This window comes from Zootoca vivipara, chromosome 2 (assembly GCF_963506605.1).
Source record: "Zootoca vivipara chromosome 2, rZooViv1.1, whole genome shotgun sequence".
Taxonomy (NCBI): domain Eukaryota; kingdom Metazoa; phylum Chordata; class Lepidosauria; order Squamata; family Lacertidae; genus Zootoca; species Zootoca vivipara.
The window spans coordinates 106,405,779-106,422,897 of record NC_083277.1 but is presented as its reverse complement, the minus strand read 5'-3'; positions in this window follow the sequence as shown (position 1 = coordinate 106,422,897).

Below are 17,119 nucleotides of genomic sequence, written 5' to 3'. Positions count from 1 at the left end.
CCGGAGGATCTGTCATGATGGCCCTGGTATATGAGCAGACCATTTTGCCTTCCCTTTTTTCTTGTGCGAATTCCCAAACCTCATTCAAAAAGTTAAGAATCATTAGATGGGGCTGGAAGTGTGAGAATGGGGTCACTCCAGGTCACTTTCGATTGGGCGTCTGCATACCTAACAAATCCTTAATATGAAATCGAATGCGGGTTGTTGTTTTTTTTACACCTGAGGCTTAAAGCATCTCTACATTTGCCCCAATGCTTCTTCACCTGAAAAATGCCCCTTTCCCATGGATTTCTTTGCATTGACAATGCTAAGGTATTGGTATACAGCCGTACCTCGGCTCCTGAACACCCTGGGAATCAAATGTTCCATCTCCCAAATGATCGAAAACCGGAAGTGAGTGTTCCAGTTTTCGAACTTTTTGTGGAAGGCGGACATCCGGTGCGCCTGCGCAATCGGAAACCAATCTGAAGCCACGGCTTGGTTTCTGAACGTTTCAGAAGTCAAACAGACTTCCGGAACGGATTCCGTTCGACTTCCGAGGTATGACTGTACTGTTATAGATTTGGGAGGGTGGACCCCCACCAAAAAAAAAAAACCCATTAGGAATTAATAAATGGTAGGATTTGGGTTATTTGGGATGTGAAGGGAGAATTACAAGCTGCAGAGAAATTCCTGGGCTAAGCCTATGCAAAACAACCTGGCCAAGCTAGGGCCATTAAGAAACAATACAGGGCGATTGGCAATGCAAGAGAATTGTCCTCCCCTCTGGCCTGAGGTGTGAACAGAGGGGGTGGGTGTTGGAAGGTTGCCATGGTAACTGGATGTGAGGTGACACGTAGGAAAAGAGAGTCTTGAGCAAGGGTTGCTGGGAAGAAAAAGAAGGAAGGAAGATGAAATCCATCTGGCTGCAGGCTAGACTTGGATTCCAGGGTTGCACTGCTGTGGTGTGGGACAAGCCCCTCTTGAAATGACTGTGCTGTGAGATCTGGACTCCCTCCATTTAGGCTGAAGGTGTAAATCAGGGGTCAGCAAAGTTTTTCAGCAGGGGACTGGTCCACTGTCCCTCAGACCTTGTGGGGGGCCAGACTATATTTTTTGGGGGGGGGAATGAACAAATTCCTATGCCCCACAAATAACCCAGAGATGCATTTTAAATAAAAGGACACATTCTACTCATGTAAAAACACCAGGCAGGCCCCACAAAAAACCCAGAGATGCATTTTAAATAAAAGGACACATTCTACTCATGTAAAAACATGCTGATTCCCGGACCATCCGCGGGCCGGATCGAGAAGGCGTTTGGGCTGCATCCGGCCCCCGGGCCTTAATTTTGGGACCCCTGGTGTAAATAGCTGAATGAACTATAATCTCTGCCAATCGCCAGAGCAATTTTTCAGCTCTTTCCTGAAAAGGGGACAATGTGCTTGAAGATTGGGGGAGCAGCAAGACAGACAGTGGAGATCAGTGTTCAAACCACATCACTGATGCCGGCATCGAAGTGCATTGTGAAGCTGGGCTCACATGTTACAATGGGAGTTCTGTTAGTTAAAGGAAAAGAGAGTCTGCTATCTGTTAAAGGATAGCAGTGGGTGCTTAAGGAACCGAAACTTTGCAAATTCCTGCTGGAAATCATCTGACCTACACCTCTTGGACGAACGTGCAGAACAGAGCTTTCATACCCTCCAACATTTCTCTGATGAAAATAGGGACATGGGACCCAGGTGGCACTGTGCGTTAAACCACTGAGCCTAGGACTTGCCGATCAGAAGGTCGGCAGTTCGAATCCCTGTGACGGGGTGAGCTCCCAGCTCCTGCCAACCTAGCAGTTCGAAAGCACGTCAAAATGCAAGTAGATAAATAGGAACCGCTACAGCAGAAAGGTAAACGGCGTTTTCGTGTGCTGCTGTGGTTCGCCAGAAGCGGCTTTGTCATGCTGGCCACATGACCTGGAAGCTATACGCCGGCTCCCTCGGCCAATAATGCGAGATGAGCGCACAACCCCAGAGTCGGTCACGACTGGACCTAATGGTCAGGGGTCCCTTTACCTTTACTTTATTTTTATTATTACTACCGTATTTTCTCAAGTCTAAGGCAGCATCGAATCTAATGCGCACCTCGATTTTCAGAATCTCAAAGCCAAAAAAAGTATTTGCTGCCAAATGTAAATGTGCCATCAAATCTAATGTGCACCTTAATTTTCCACATAATTTGGCCAAAAAAGGTGAGCATTAGATTTGAGTAAATATGGTATATCATCATCATCATCATCATCATCATCATCATCATCATCATATACTCTGGGCAGCTTCCAACATATGAACATAATAAAACATTAAACATAAAAAAACACCTTCCCCTATACAGGGCTGCCTTCTTCTAAAGGTTGTATGGTCACTTATCTCCTTGGCTCGGGGGTCGCATAATTCCATCCTCTCCAACATTTCTCTGGTGAAAATAAGGACATCCTAAGGAAAAGTGGGACATTCCGGGATCAAACTAGAAACAGGGACGGCTTCTGTGAATCCAAGACTGTCCCTGGAAAATAGGGACACTTGGAGGGTTTTAGCTTTGCCGTCGATCCCATTTGGCACTTCTCTGTAAGACATAGTTTGACAATATGAATGCATCACAACACACATTTCAGGGAGGTATTTTAACAACAACAACAACAACAACAAATAAATAAATAAATAAATTTTTATTTATACTCCGCCCTTCCCAGTTTAAAAACCAGGCTCAGGGAGGCTAACAGCAAACGTAAAACATTGATTAAAATGCAACTTAAAAACAGCATGAAACAGCATAAAATACTTGGCGAGAGCGCTTATTTAAACTCGCACCCCAAACTCTTTGTTTAAAATATTCATTTGCAGAATTAAGTAGAAACAGAACAGAATGCTGGGTAAAAAAAAACATGCACCAGTGATGTGGCCCAGAAGCAGACAGATCTGTAGAAACCCATAGCTATCCCAAGTTCCCCGACCCCTTTCTAGAGAATTCCTCCTCATCTTCCAGATGTTTTCTAGTGGAACAAAACTGTTTTGATTAGAAGCGCTGAAGCATCTCTGGATTAATCAGAGTTATTTCGGCTTTGGGGAAAGTGTAGCTATCTTGGACGGCAATGCGCTCACCCAGACGGTAATATTACAGTACAAAGCAGGCTAATGCCACATCATGTTTTGCACATCTTGCTGCTGTGGCTTTTAGCGGATGTCTTGGATTTATCCTACTGGGGAGGAAAAGGAATGTGTGAGAGCAGGCCTTTCTAGTTGAAGCTTTGTGCAAATAATGTCCTGGCATGGAATCGATGGCATGCTCAATTTTGTGGCAAAAGACTAGAAACCGATATTATTATTATTATTACTATTTTTCTCATGTTAAAGTCTTTGAGGAACGGAAAAAAAGCAAAATCAGCCTTAGCACGGGTTCTAAAATATGACAAAGGTCATTGCAGGCTCTCTCCTTTACCCAACAATATCTCAAAGGACCTTTAATATACTTTATATTTTAGCCACTACCTATGTCAAACAGCTATTTCCTCAACCTATTTTCAGAGCCTCTTTTTTTTTTTAAACGGGTTGGCACAATGTGCTGCTGGGAAAGGGAAATGCCAGTGGAATAGCTTTCAACTTCAGCCAATCCCCGACAATTCACTGGATGTGTTAAAGTTTCCTTTGAGACCAATGACGGTGTAAGTAACACAGCACGGAACCCCTGTGACTCAGCAAGGCAAAAGGGAGGGTGTGAGAATTACTCACTGGGACGAAAGAGGGTTCGTTGCATTTAGCTATTTATAGGCAAAGGCAGCAAAAGGACCAATTGGATCCTGTACTTTCCACCCATGATTAATCCAGCCTGTAGATCCCTCTCAGAACCATTTTGCTTCCTGAATCCACAAACTGTGGATGTCTTGCATGGAGTTTAGGTTGGAGGAGGAGGAGGAGGAGGAGGAGGAGGAGGAGGAGGAGGAGGAGGAGGAGGAGGAGGAGGAGGAGGAGGAGGAGGAAGAAGAAGAAGAAGAAGAAGAAGAAGAGGAGGAGGAGGAGGAGGAGGAGGAGGAGGAGGAGGAAGAAGAAGAAGAAGAAGAGGAGGAGGAGGAGGAGGAGGAGGAGGAGGAGGAGGAGGAGGAGGAGGAGGAGGAGGAGGAGGAGGAGTTTGGATTTGATATCCCGCTTATCACTATCCAAAGGAATCTCAAAGACGCTAACATTCTCCTTTCCCTTCCTCCCCCACAACAAACACTCTGTGAGGTGAGTGGGGCTGAGAGACTTCAAAGAAGTGTGACTAGCCCAAGGTCACCCAGCAGCTGCATGTGGAGGAGCAGAGATGTGAACCCGGTTCACCAGATTACGAGTCTACCGCTCTTAACCACTACACCATACTGGCTGCTGGAGCTATATGGTGGAGGCATTTTCTGCAGCAGGGGTCAGAGCAGTGGCGTAAATGTGGGGGGGGGCATGAGGGCCATGGCCCTGGGCGCAAAATTCTGGGGGGTGCGCAAGCAGAGGCCCCCACACTGGCACCAGCTTCCACAGGGTTCCCCGCCCTGGCAAAGGTGGCAGAGTTTGGATTTGGATTTGATATCCCGCTTTATCACTACCCGAAGGAGTCTCAAAGTGGCTTACATTCTCCTTTCCCTTCCTCCCCCACAACAAACACTCTGTGAGGTGAGTGGGGCTGAGAGACTTCAAAGAAGTGTGACTAGCCCAAGGTCACCCAGCAGCTGCATGTGGAGGAGCGGCGACGCGAACCCGGTTCCCCAGAACCTGGTACCGCTCTTAACCACTACACCATGCTGGCTCTCATGGCCCACAGTGAGCAGGCACAGACAGAAGGGGGTGGGCAAGGGGCAACCCCAGCATGGCCCAGCCCAGTTCTGCTCTCCATGGATGTCAGAGGAATTTGCCTTTCAAGAGCCACATCGACCAATCAGGTTCCCCCTTGTGTGGGCAGGCAGGTGGTGCCGCACAACCCCACTTGGCTCCGGGGAGCCAGCAACCTAAGCTACACCACTGGGTCACAGCATATGAGGAGGTGAAAGTTAACCCCTGTAGGGAAGGGGCTTTCTGTTGTGATCCCTCCCCTCCCCAAATTCTCCACTCACACCAATTTGGCTTGGCTCCTATTGGCTCCAGTTGGCTCTAAGCCAAATGTTTGGGGTGTGTAGGATGTGAGGCAGGCGGTTTCTTCAGAGGGTGGTGGGAATTGTGGGGAAATTGAGCAGAGGCGTGACTGCTCCCCATCCCAGCCAACGAGTTTTGAATGCTATATATACAGTGGTACCTCTACTTACGAATTTAATGCGTTCCGAACGCACATTCGTAAGTCGAAAAAAATTGTAAGTCGAATCCCATAGGAATGCATTGGGAGAAAAAAATGTAAGTAGAAGCAACCCTATCTAAAATTTCGTAAGTAGATAAAATCCTATCTAGACCGCATCCAAGATGGCGGACAGAGCTCCGTTCGTAAGTAGAAACGTTTGTTAGTAGAGTTATTCGTAAGTAGAGGTACCACTGTATATAAAAAGAACAATATAAGGCGATGTAGTGAAATTTGCAAATAACTCTTTAGAACTATTATAATCACTTGTCAAACAAATAGATGTGCAGAGGAAGGAATTTCACTGGGGACTGCTTCCCTCTCTCCTCTTGCCATCTGCATAACATTATCATTATTTCGACTACTCACCCACCCTTCACTAGAAGGTCCCAGGTCAGGTTACAGCAATTTAAAAAGACATTATTAAAATCAGATGAGGACAAATTACAGTGAAGAGAATAGGGTGTCCAACGATAAAAAGAGACAAGCCTTTTGAAATTCCTTCTTCTACCCTGTTCCTTTGCCTCAAGATAATTTCTGGGTTCCCTTCCAGCTCTGTAATTCTGTGTTTCTAAGTCACCCTAATGTCGGCCTCCGATACAGAGTAAATAGTAGCCTTTTGGGGGGAACGTTAACTGGGAAAAGCAGCGACTCTGTTGTTGCAGTCCTAAGCACACCAACCAGGGAGCAAACCTCATAGGATACAATAGGGCTTCCTTCTGAATCAACAAGCAGAGGATTGGGTGGCCCATCTCATAAAGACTCGGTTTTTCAGGGCTCATCTGTCAAATGCAGCTGGCGCTGTTAATGCCCAACCTGTCTCGCTTGGACATGGCCCTGCCCTTGGATTTTATAATAAGAGAGTTCTGAATGGGGATCCTGTTCTCTTGCCAAGAGCAGCACACACCCAGCTCTGCTTAAGAGTTGCAGCTGGGGACCATTAATTTAAAACTCCATCTATGGTGACCAAAGTGGCAAATACCCAACCCACTGAAGGAGAGGGGCTGTTCACATGTCACGTCCGACATGTGCCCAACTTTCCTAGGGCTGTGATATCAGTGAGAGGTCCGGCCGCCAGCAGTACTTCCTTCATCATTAAATGCTTTTATAAGTTTACATAAAATGTAAATGACCCACGCCTGGATTAAGATGCACAAGAACATAGATATGTTCAAATATATATGTATAAAGGCAGAGAGAACTTAATAACAGAAGAAAGCAATAAATATTGTTTATTTAAATTTCACTTTTGCAGAAGAGGTATAGTAAGTTAGATGTACTGATAAAGGAAAACGGTATCAAAATGAATGGAAGTTGTTGTTTTTTAATTTTTATTTTCCTTTTTCTGATCCCCTTTTTATTCTTTGTAAATCTTTTTTCTTTCTTTTTCCAATTTGTTTCTCTTTTTTGTTTGTTTAGGTGTGATTGTGTAAGGAAATTCATGATTTTCTGATTTCTGATTTTCTGATTTGGATATGAATTGTGTGTGTGTATGTATGTATTTTTTGGATTTATGATTTATGATTTTTTGATTTTGATATGAATTGTGTATGGGCATGAATGTATGTAAGCATTTTCTCTGGATTTATGTTGTTCCTTTGCTTTTTGGGGTGAGATAAAAAAAAATAAAAAAAATAAAAAATGACCCACACCTTCATACCTTCTAACATTTCTTCAATGAAATTAGGGATGTCCTATTATTATTATTATTATTATTATTATTATTATTATTATTATTATTATTATTATTATATTCATACCCTGAATATCTGACGGACTGGGTTGCCCCAGCCACTCTGGGCTGCTTCCAACATATACAGTACCGTATAAAAAACATAAAAAAACATTAAACCTTAAAGAACTTCCCTATACTGGGCTGCCTTCAGATGTCTTCTAAAGGTTGCATAGTTACTTATTTCCTTGGCTCAGGGGTCGCATAACTCCATGCCCTCCAACATTTCTCTGATGAAAATAGGGGTGTCCTAAATAAAAGCAGGACATTCCGGGATCAAATCAGAAACTAGGGTGGCTTCTGCAAATCCGGGACTGTCCCTGGAAAATAGGGACACTTGCAGCTTTTCAAATGCTCCAGAAGTAATAAAACTTAAGTCAAGTCATTCTCTTTTTACTGGAATTCCATTATTATTATTTTCAAAACAGGCCGTCCTTTAAATCCAAACATTCTCATGGAGACTGGCCAAAAGTGCCATCTTTTATGGGCTTCCTATAGGTATCTGGTGAGCCAATGTGGCTAGATAGGTCTTTGGTCTCGATCTTGGTAGGTTTGCAACCATGGTTAGGAGCACTCAACTGCATCCTCCCTGCCCCATACTATCATTTGGACATCATTCTGCTTACTTTTCAGTCTGGAAGTTAAATTATGGTTTATCGGTTAATACAGTGGTACCTCGACTTCCGAAGGTTTTGACTTACGAAGTCGGCAAACCCGGAAGTATTTTTGCAGCGCCTGTGTTCTGCGCAAGCGCAAAATGGACGCTTCGACATCCGAAGGTTTCGACTTACGAAGAGCGCCGCGGAACGGATCGCCTTCGTAAGTCGAGGTACCACTGTACAGTGGAACCTCAGTTATCGAACGTAATCCGTTCTGGAAGACTTTTTGACTTCCAAAACGTTTGGCAACTGAGGCGCAATGGGCGGTTGGCAAATTCCATTGAGAAAAATGGAGAAATGCGCCTTGGAAGCGGTTCAACTTCCGATGCGCGTTTGGAAACGGAAACGGAAAATGGTACTCTCATTTTGACTCGAGAAAATCACCAGGAAAGGAATGAAGCTGCCATCGGAGGTGGCAACAACGAAACTGACCAATCACTGTGCTAGATTCCAACTCCTACTTCACACATTAAACGCTCGCTTCCGTCTGAGACTCAGGAAACACCGTGACAGGAAATGGGGCCGCCATTGGGGGTAGCAATGGAACTGACGATTCGCCATGCTAGAGAAGAAACTATTTTATTTTATTTTAAAAATAAATAAATTTATTCTCCCGTTAGATTCACAAAATGTTTAGGGGTATGTGTACCCCTGTGCCCGCCCCCCCAGAGAAAAAGCACTGGATCCAGCTGCCCAGCCTATCAGCTGTTGGGGAGGGTAAATATATCCCCACTTTTGGGTTTCACTATAATCCTGTCTAACGTTGGTGTCCTTAAATGAGTTCATATCACTCCCAAGGGCTTAGCTCAGTTTAACTTATTGCTCAATAAATCAGACTGGGTAGAATTCTGGATCTGAGTTTTCCTTCTTATTTTAGGATTGGGACAATTGGGCTGGGGGAATACTCCCCCACAGAAAGGGAAGGCTGCCATTGGAAGACAAAGAAGCTCATTCATTTCTATAAGCCTTTTATTTATTTATTTTTTAAAATATTTTTAAATTACGTTTCCATTTTGTCATATTTAAACACAACCTTATTATATCCCTTACTTATTTGCTCACTCGAGCTTCAACTTCCCTCCCTCCCGGTTTGTGGTTTTCCTAATTCCTTTTTACTTCATAGCATTTATACATTTTCCCATTTACTTTTCACTGCTTCTATTTATCACAAACTTTTAAATAAAGATAAAAAAGGTACCTATCTTTAACATTGCAAGTTTTCTTACAACAACCCTGGTAGTTTTGTTATTTGTTTACAATTCTCCTCCACTACAGTCTTTTTTGGAAAGCTTGATCACACTGGTTTCCGATTTTCCCAGTCAGCTTTGCCCAATTCTGCATTGTCCACCATCTTCTAACGATGGAATTTCCCGTTGCTTCCATTTTGGGGCTAAAAGAGTTCTTGCTGTAGTTGTCGCATAAATTTTAACAGTTTTAAAACTTTATCAGGCTGGACGGTGGTTAATGGATTGAATACCAAAAAGACAGAAGTACTGTTTCGGGGAGACAGGGGATACGTAGTTGTGGGGGACTCACTGGTCCTGAATGGGGAAAGTGTGCCCCTAAAGGACCATGTGTACAGCCTGGGAGTCTTTCTGGACTCACAGCTGTCCATGGAGGCACAGGTCAATTCTGTGTTCAGGGCAGCTGTCTACCAGCTCCATTCGGTACACCGGCTGACACCCTTACCTGCCAGCACATTGTCTCGCTGGTACCTGCTCTGGTTATCTCCCGCATGGAGTAATGCAATGCCCTCTATGTGGGGCTACCTTTGATGGTGACTTGGAAATGACAACTAATCCAGAATGCAGTAGCTAGACTGGTGACCAGGGGCGGCCACTGGGACCATGTAACACTGTAGTCCTAAAAGAACTACATTGGTTCCCAGTACGTTTCTGAGCACAATTGAAAGTGTTGGTGTTGACCATGGGTAGGCAAACTAAGTCGCCTTCTAAATCCGGCCAACGGACAGTCTGGGAACCAACGTGTTTTTACATGAGTAGAATGTGTCCTTTTATTTAAAATGCATCTCTGGGTTATTTGTGGGGCATAGGAATTCGTTCCCCCCCCCTCTAAATATAGTCCGGCCCTCCACAAGGTCTGAGGGACAGTGGACCGGCCCCCTGCTGAAAAAGTTTGCTGACCCCTGGTGTTGACCTTTAAAGCCCTAAACAGCTTTGGCCCCTGTATACCTGAAGGAGCATCTACACTCCCATCGTTCAGCCCAGACACTGAGGTCCAGCTCTGAGGGCCTTCTGGTGGCACCCTCATTGCGAGAGGAGAAATTACAGGGAACCAGGCAGAGGGCCTTTTCAGTAGTCACACCCCCACCCCCTGTGGAATGCCCCCCCCCCCAGCAGATGTCAAGGAGATAAATAGCTCCGTGATTTTTAACAGACATCTGAAGGCAGCCCTGTTCAGGGAAATTTTTAGTGGGCGGTGTTATATTGTATTTTTACTGTGTTTTGTTGGGATCCGCCCAGAGTGGCTGGGGCAACCCAGTCAGATGGGGAGCATATAAATGATATTATTATTATTATTATTATTATTATTATTATTATTATTATTATTGGTTTAGGTCTTCGGAAAGGTAGAAGCTGGGGGGGGGGCATTACACATTCTTTCTGATACAATGTGAGTGAAGCCACTTCGCTGACACTCACAACTACTGAATCACTTTGGTGGGCAATGGAATGACAAACCTTTTCAGAGGCTCCTGGAAGAAAGCACAACGCCCCCCCCCAAGTTGGATTGAACTCTTTGTCAATGGGGCACCGCCAGCTGAAAAACATTATGTGGATTTTACTGATCAGTAACAGAGCAGTGTCAATGGGTAAAAATCAGAACAGAACCAAACTTCCACCCACATTTCTGGGCTTCTTTCCAGTTATTTCCAATCACCCCTGGAAGCCCTTTCATAGAAGTCCTTTGGGGCATGAATCAGAAACACCTTCTTTGATATTTTCAGGATTTTTCCTTGACCCTAAACTTAAACTGCCTACAGGAACAGTACAAACCACTCCCAGGAACTTTACGTGAAAGATGTAAAAGTTCTCCGCAGATGATATTGTGAACCATTTTGAAACTACAGTGGTACCTCGGTTTAAGTACACAATTGGTTCCGGAAGTCTGTACCGGTACTTAACCTGAAGCGTACTTAACCTGAAGCGAACTTTCCCATTGAAAGTAATGGAAAGTGAATTAATCCGTTCCAGACGGGTCCGCGGAGTACTTAAACTGAAAGTACTCAAACCGAAGCGTACTTAAACCAAGGTATGACTGTATTTCAAAGAACTTACGGATGCTTCCAAAGGGTCTAGCACCTCCATGGAGATAGATGATTCCTCTCCTGTTCCCGGCAGGTGATGTCTTGGGCCAGTACACCCTCACAGGCACCTCATTTGAAAACCAGGTCCTTTATGATCAACTTTGAGTTCTTTATTGTTGGCATTGCATTGTACACAGCCCTCCAGATGATATACCTATGGCAAATGCCCAGTTTTTCCAGAAGCACTCCCTGTTTAAACCAAAACATTCAGAATTTGTTACCAGCCCTCAACCTTTGATATTTTTGCAGCAGCAGCAGCAGCAGCAACAACAACAACAACAACAACAACAACAACAACAACAACAATTTATTATTATTATTTATACCCCGCCCATCTGGCTGGGTTTCCCCAGCCACTCTGGGAGGCTCCCAACAGAATATTAAAAACATGATCAAACATCAAACATTAAAAACTTCCCTAAGATGCCTTCAGATGTCTTCTAAAAGTCAGATATTTGTTTATTTCCTTGACATCTGATGGGAAGGCGTTCCACAGGACAAGGCACCACTACTGAGAAAGCTCTCTGCCTGGTTCCCTGTAACCTCACTTCTCGCAGTGAGGGAACCGCCAAAGCCTCTCCCAATCTGCCATTTGTTTCTTATGTCTCAAATCCTTTGCCCAGTGTATCATAAACGATTTAAATTATACATTTTTTGACAGATTTTCAATCTTACTTTCGCAAAGTTCTTTTTGAAATTTTGAACTAAAACCTTTCTTTTTATCTGTCTGAAAGATATCATTTGATTGTTGATACTGTAACCCAGGGGTGGCCAACTCCCAAGAGACTGCGATCTACTCACAGAGTTAAAAACTGGCAGTGATCTACCCCCTTTGGGGAGGTTCAGGTCAAAGTTGTTGAGGGTTTTTTAAGGTAGGAAATCCCTGTTTTGGGGGGTTCACGTAAAAGTTCTTGAGCTTCTTTAGGAAGGAGGAAAGCGACTGAGCTTTTTTTTTTACGAAGGAAAGCCCTGTTTTCGGTGGTTCAGGTCATTTTAGGGGTGCAGGACAAAGGTGTTGTGTTTTTTTAGGGGAACCAAAGTTTTTTAGCTTCTTTGGGGGGCAGCCACTGATCCACTAGTGATCTACCACAGACGTCCAGTGATCTACCGGTAGATCACGATCTACCTGTTGGACATGCCTGCTGTAACCGATCAGTTATACAGGTGCCTTTATCTCTTCAAATTCTTTTAGTTTTAACTCATTTTCAACTTCGATTAGCAGCTCTTTATAGGTCAGCCAATTACTTCTCGTATTGCTGGCCCTGCAAGACATCTTCATTTTTGTGATGCTCCCACGCAAAACACTTCTGCCACTCCCCCCCCTTGTGAGTTGGTTTGTTGTTGTTGTTGTTTAGTCATTTAGTCGTGTCCGACTCTTTGTGACCCCGTGGACCAGAGCACGCCAATATTACCAATGGGATGCTAGCCAAAATGGATCAAGGGACCTATATATGCCTATGCATGTGACCCTGAGCTTTCTCTCTTGGTCAGTGCATCAGAACACCCGCCCACCTCTCCCTATACAGTGGTACCTCTACTTACGAATTTAATGCGTTCCAAACGCACATTTGTAAGTAGAAAAAAAGTGTAAGTTGAATCCCATAGGAATGTATTGGGAGAAAAAAATTGTAAGTAGAAAAATCCTATCTAAAAATTCGTAAGTAGAAAAAATCCTATCTAAACCGCATCCAAGATGGCGGACGGAGCTCCATTCGTAAGTAGAAACATTCGTAAGTAGAGTTATTCGTAAGTAGAGGTACCACTGTATTTAGGGCTTGCACGCTTGACCTTGCTATGCCATCGTGTGTCATCTGTTGTTGGGATAGGGGCACGGCAGGAATTTTCCCCACTTGGCTGATTGGCTGTTGCCATTTGGGTTTCGCCTGCTGCGTAGCAAATCGTCACAACTTGTAAGGTTGCGGATAGGCTCTGCTTCAGGTGATAGCGACGGGGGAATGCTCTTGCCATCCCTATGTGAAGGGTATTCCGTTAAAGGAATCCAGGGACTCAATGGTTTGGTCAACCCTGCGAGGGGTTGTGCCCGTGCCTGAGTCCAGGGGGACATCTGGGTGGTGGACATAGCATGTCCCCAGATTTCCGCCATCCCAGGTGTTCACCCTAGGCTGACCTGTGATGGAGCTCTGGGTCAGGGCTACCTGCCACGGTGCAGGGAGCTAGTCGAACCAGAGCCTATGCAACCACTCACTTGCTGTAATCAATAAAGTTGTGCCCTAAATTCTGCCAAACACCAAAGCAAAATTTGAGTCTTGTCTGAATTTATTTAAGGGGGAGGTTTAAAGGTCTAAACACACAACTAAGAGGACCAAAACGTTAATAAAGAATGGGAATTTTAATTTTTTTTTATCTTGGAGACCTCTGTAAGCAGATGAAAACATAGCAGGATTGCAATAACACTCGTAATGTAGCAAATATTATGGACAAAACGGAGTGTTATAAAAGATGGACTATTGAATAATATGCAGTTTAAAAGGTTAACAATAGGACCCATGGAGGGAAAGGTGGAAAGTCCAGAGATTCGGAGGAATCTACAAAAGTGGATGCATATGGTTGTACTGCTATAATTTTATACTTGTAAAATCAAATAAAAAGAAAGAAAAGAAAGCTTGGCTTTTATATTGTCCCCCCTCCCTGACCCCCCCCCCAATTCCTCTGCTCCACGCCCCCACCTTCTGCTTTTGTAGGCTTTGCTGTTTTCTACTACCTGGAGAGCCTCCCAGAAAAACATGGCATGGAGCCAAGACTCTGAAAACCTGGTATTTTCCAAGTATTTCCAGAATCTGGATAACTCATGCTTCAGAGTTCTCTCAGTTTACATAGAGGGAAGAGAAAGGGAAAAAAGAACCGAGCTGAGGTCATGCTTGACACTGGGTGGCTGGCAACCCTGCAGACTGGGAAGCTGAAGGAAAGCTGTGCTATTTCTTAGAGAAGAGACTTAGTCTCCTGATATTATTATATAGCAGAGTGTATCGATCACCATGAGCATTCATAGTTTATGCACCACTTATTAACTGGCAGGCACCGCAGGTTTCTGGACCTCATTGTTTGAAAAGCATGTCTGCCTCCAGCCACTCTGGATAGCGTCCAACATATATAAAAACATAATAAAACAGTAAAGATTAAAAAAACAAAAACCCTTCCCTATACAGGTCTGACTTCAGATGTCTTCTAAAGGCTGTATCTCCTTGGCTCAAGGGTCACATAACTCCGCACCCTCCAATATTTCTCTGGTGGAAATAGGGACGCCCTATTCCATACCTTCCAATATCCTAAGGACATTCAAGGGGTCAAATCAGAAACCAGGATGCCTTCTGTAAATTCAGGAGTGTCCCTGGAAAATAGGGTCTGATTATCTGCAGCTATTGCTAGTGCAGTGTTTCTCAACCAGTGTGCCTCCAGATGTTTTGGGACTACAACTCCCATCATTCCTGACCACTGGTCTTGCTAGCTAGGGATGATGGGAGTTGTAGTCCCGAAACATCCAGAGGCACACTGGTTGAGAAGCACTGTGCTAGTGGATCCCAGTGGATCCCAGTCATCGTTTCATTTTGTGGATGCAAGTGAATTTAATTTACATTATCTGTTTCAGTAGTATTTCTCTCTCTCTCTCTCTCTCTCTCTCTCTCTCTCTCTCTCTAGCACAGAATTAATTTTTATTTCTTCAAAATGTTGGCCTCAAGTACAGTGGCAATCGATTTGATTGAGGAAATCGCACTGCCAGCTGCATCACTCCAACAACTGTTCTTTCTGAGCTCCGTTGTACAGTGATTTCCCCTCCCTTTTTCTTTGCACGGATATAAAAACCTAATAAGACTGTGCTTACCGTAGATTATTCCTTTTTGATTCCACTAGCCCTGTGCTCTCCAGCACAGGATCAAAACTGGGGGGGGGGGCAAGAGAGGGGAAGAGAGAGGGAAGGAGGGAGGGAGGGAGAGAGAGAGAAAAAGGAAGAAAGAAAGAGGGGGGAAGGAAGGATGGAAGGAAGGGTGGAGCTCCCGTCCGCCCATCCGCCCAGCTCAGGTTGCTCCTCCCCCCTCCCATGTTCCTGTCGCTGGCTACAGCCGTGGAGGGGGTGAAAACAGCCCGATTTCAGGCTGCTTCTCCCCCCCCCCACGTTCCTGTCGCTGGCTGCAGCCATGGAGGGGGCGAAAAGAGCCCGATTTCCATGACCCGCATGGAAACTTTTTTGGAGGGAAAAAGTGTGGGTTATGGTCCGTAAAATAGGGTTTTGTTTGTTTGTTTTTGCTTCTGGGGGGGCAGCTGCCCCCCGCCCCTCGCTGGGTACGCCCATGCACCCAATCAGTGGGTCACTTTCGGGTGGCGGGATGAGGTCGCTTCATTTTTGCTGCTCACTTTGGACAAAAGCAGTTTCAGATGAGTCAAGGCCTGGTGGCAGGTATTGCTATGTGGAAAATATAGCCTGCGAACGAGCCCTGCATTCTTTTAAAGGAGTTTTGGCAATAGGATCATATCTTTTGGGGGGTTAAAATCATAGAATCATACTGCTGAAAAAGACAATTAACTCCCAGAATAGGATTGGTATAGTAGCTAGGCACAACAAAGAGAGTAGTCCAGACTGAATCAGTTTCCGATCCTAACTGTGAGCCTGTTCACACCTGCGGGTTTATTACTTTTACAGGTACGAACGCTGCCTAACCCACGCAACTGAGATTACACAGAGTTTAGGGAAGCTTTTAATGTTTAATAAATTATTGTATTTTAATACTTCTGTTGGAAGCCGCCCAGAGTGGCTGGGAAAACCCAGCCAGATGGGTGGGGTATAAATAAATAAATTATTATTATTATTATTATTATTATTTAAAACTAGTGATGGGGAGAATTTACTCCATCAGAAATAGTCATTAGCAGGGCCGGATTTAGGTTTGATGAGGCCCTAAGCTACTGAAGGTAATGGGGCCCTTTATATGTCCAGCTGTCCTTTGTCAACAGCAAATCGCTGTTTGTCGCTGTTTTTTGTGTTGAATATATGCTATTTGGTAATTTATGGACCAAATAGGTATTTAAAGCCATTTGCACATTACAAATAGGAGCCTACACAACACAAAACACTGTTGCTGTATGTAGGTTTTATTTTATTTGTTATTTTATCTTATATTTTGGAAATGTACCTCCAGTGTTTTCCCCCTCTTTATATTTTTTTTGGGGGGGGCAAGAGAGCGGGGCCCTAAGCTATAGCTTGTTTAGCTTATATGTAAATCCGGCACTGCCCAAGGGTCATCTAGTCCAACCCCCTGCCATGCAGGACCTTGTGACAAAATGATGTACATGTTCATGTTTTCCTTCCCCACTTGGCTCTATTCACAATCCCAGGGTTTACAGTCAAGTTGACGTGGAACTACTGTGGGCAGCAGTGCAAGCTGGAAGGGCAGCAGCGGCAACGGCAAGATCATAAAGGAAGATGCCTAGCAGGACTTAGGCAGTTCTTCAAAAAGATGTGTTTGCTGGGGGATTTCAGATCCAAATTGTTCAATTGGTGGGTTTGGTAATGAGTTATTTAAAGGGTCAAAGCACAGCCATCCCATAAGCATGTGAACCAGAGACGGGCCTTCTGCAGTTCTTTCAGAAAGCAAAGAGTGTGGGAATCAACATCTGTGCATGCGTAAAGATGGCAGAATCATAGAATCAAGAGTTGGAAGGGATCCCAAGGGTCATTTAGTCCAACCCCCTGCAATGCAGGAAATCTGCCCTCAGCCGTCTCTGGGTAGACGTTGGATGTTTAGTTATGCTGTGTGTGCTATGACAGAAGCCTATACAGTGGTACCTCTACTTACGAATTTAATGCGTTCCGAATGCACATTTGTAAGTCGAATCCCATAGGAATGCATTGGGAGAAAAAATTCATAAGTAGAGGCAACCCTATCTAAAAATTCGTAAGTAGGAAAAATCCCATCTAAACTGCATCCAAGATGGCGGATGGAGCTCCATTCATAAGTAGAAACATTCGTAAGTGGAGTTATTCGTAAGTAGAGGTACCACTGTATATTGGACCTTTTAAAAGTTAAATGAGCGTACCTTTGGTGTGTCTGGATTGGTGTACAGAAA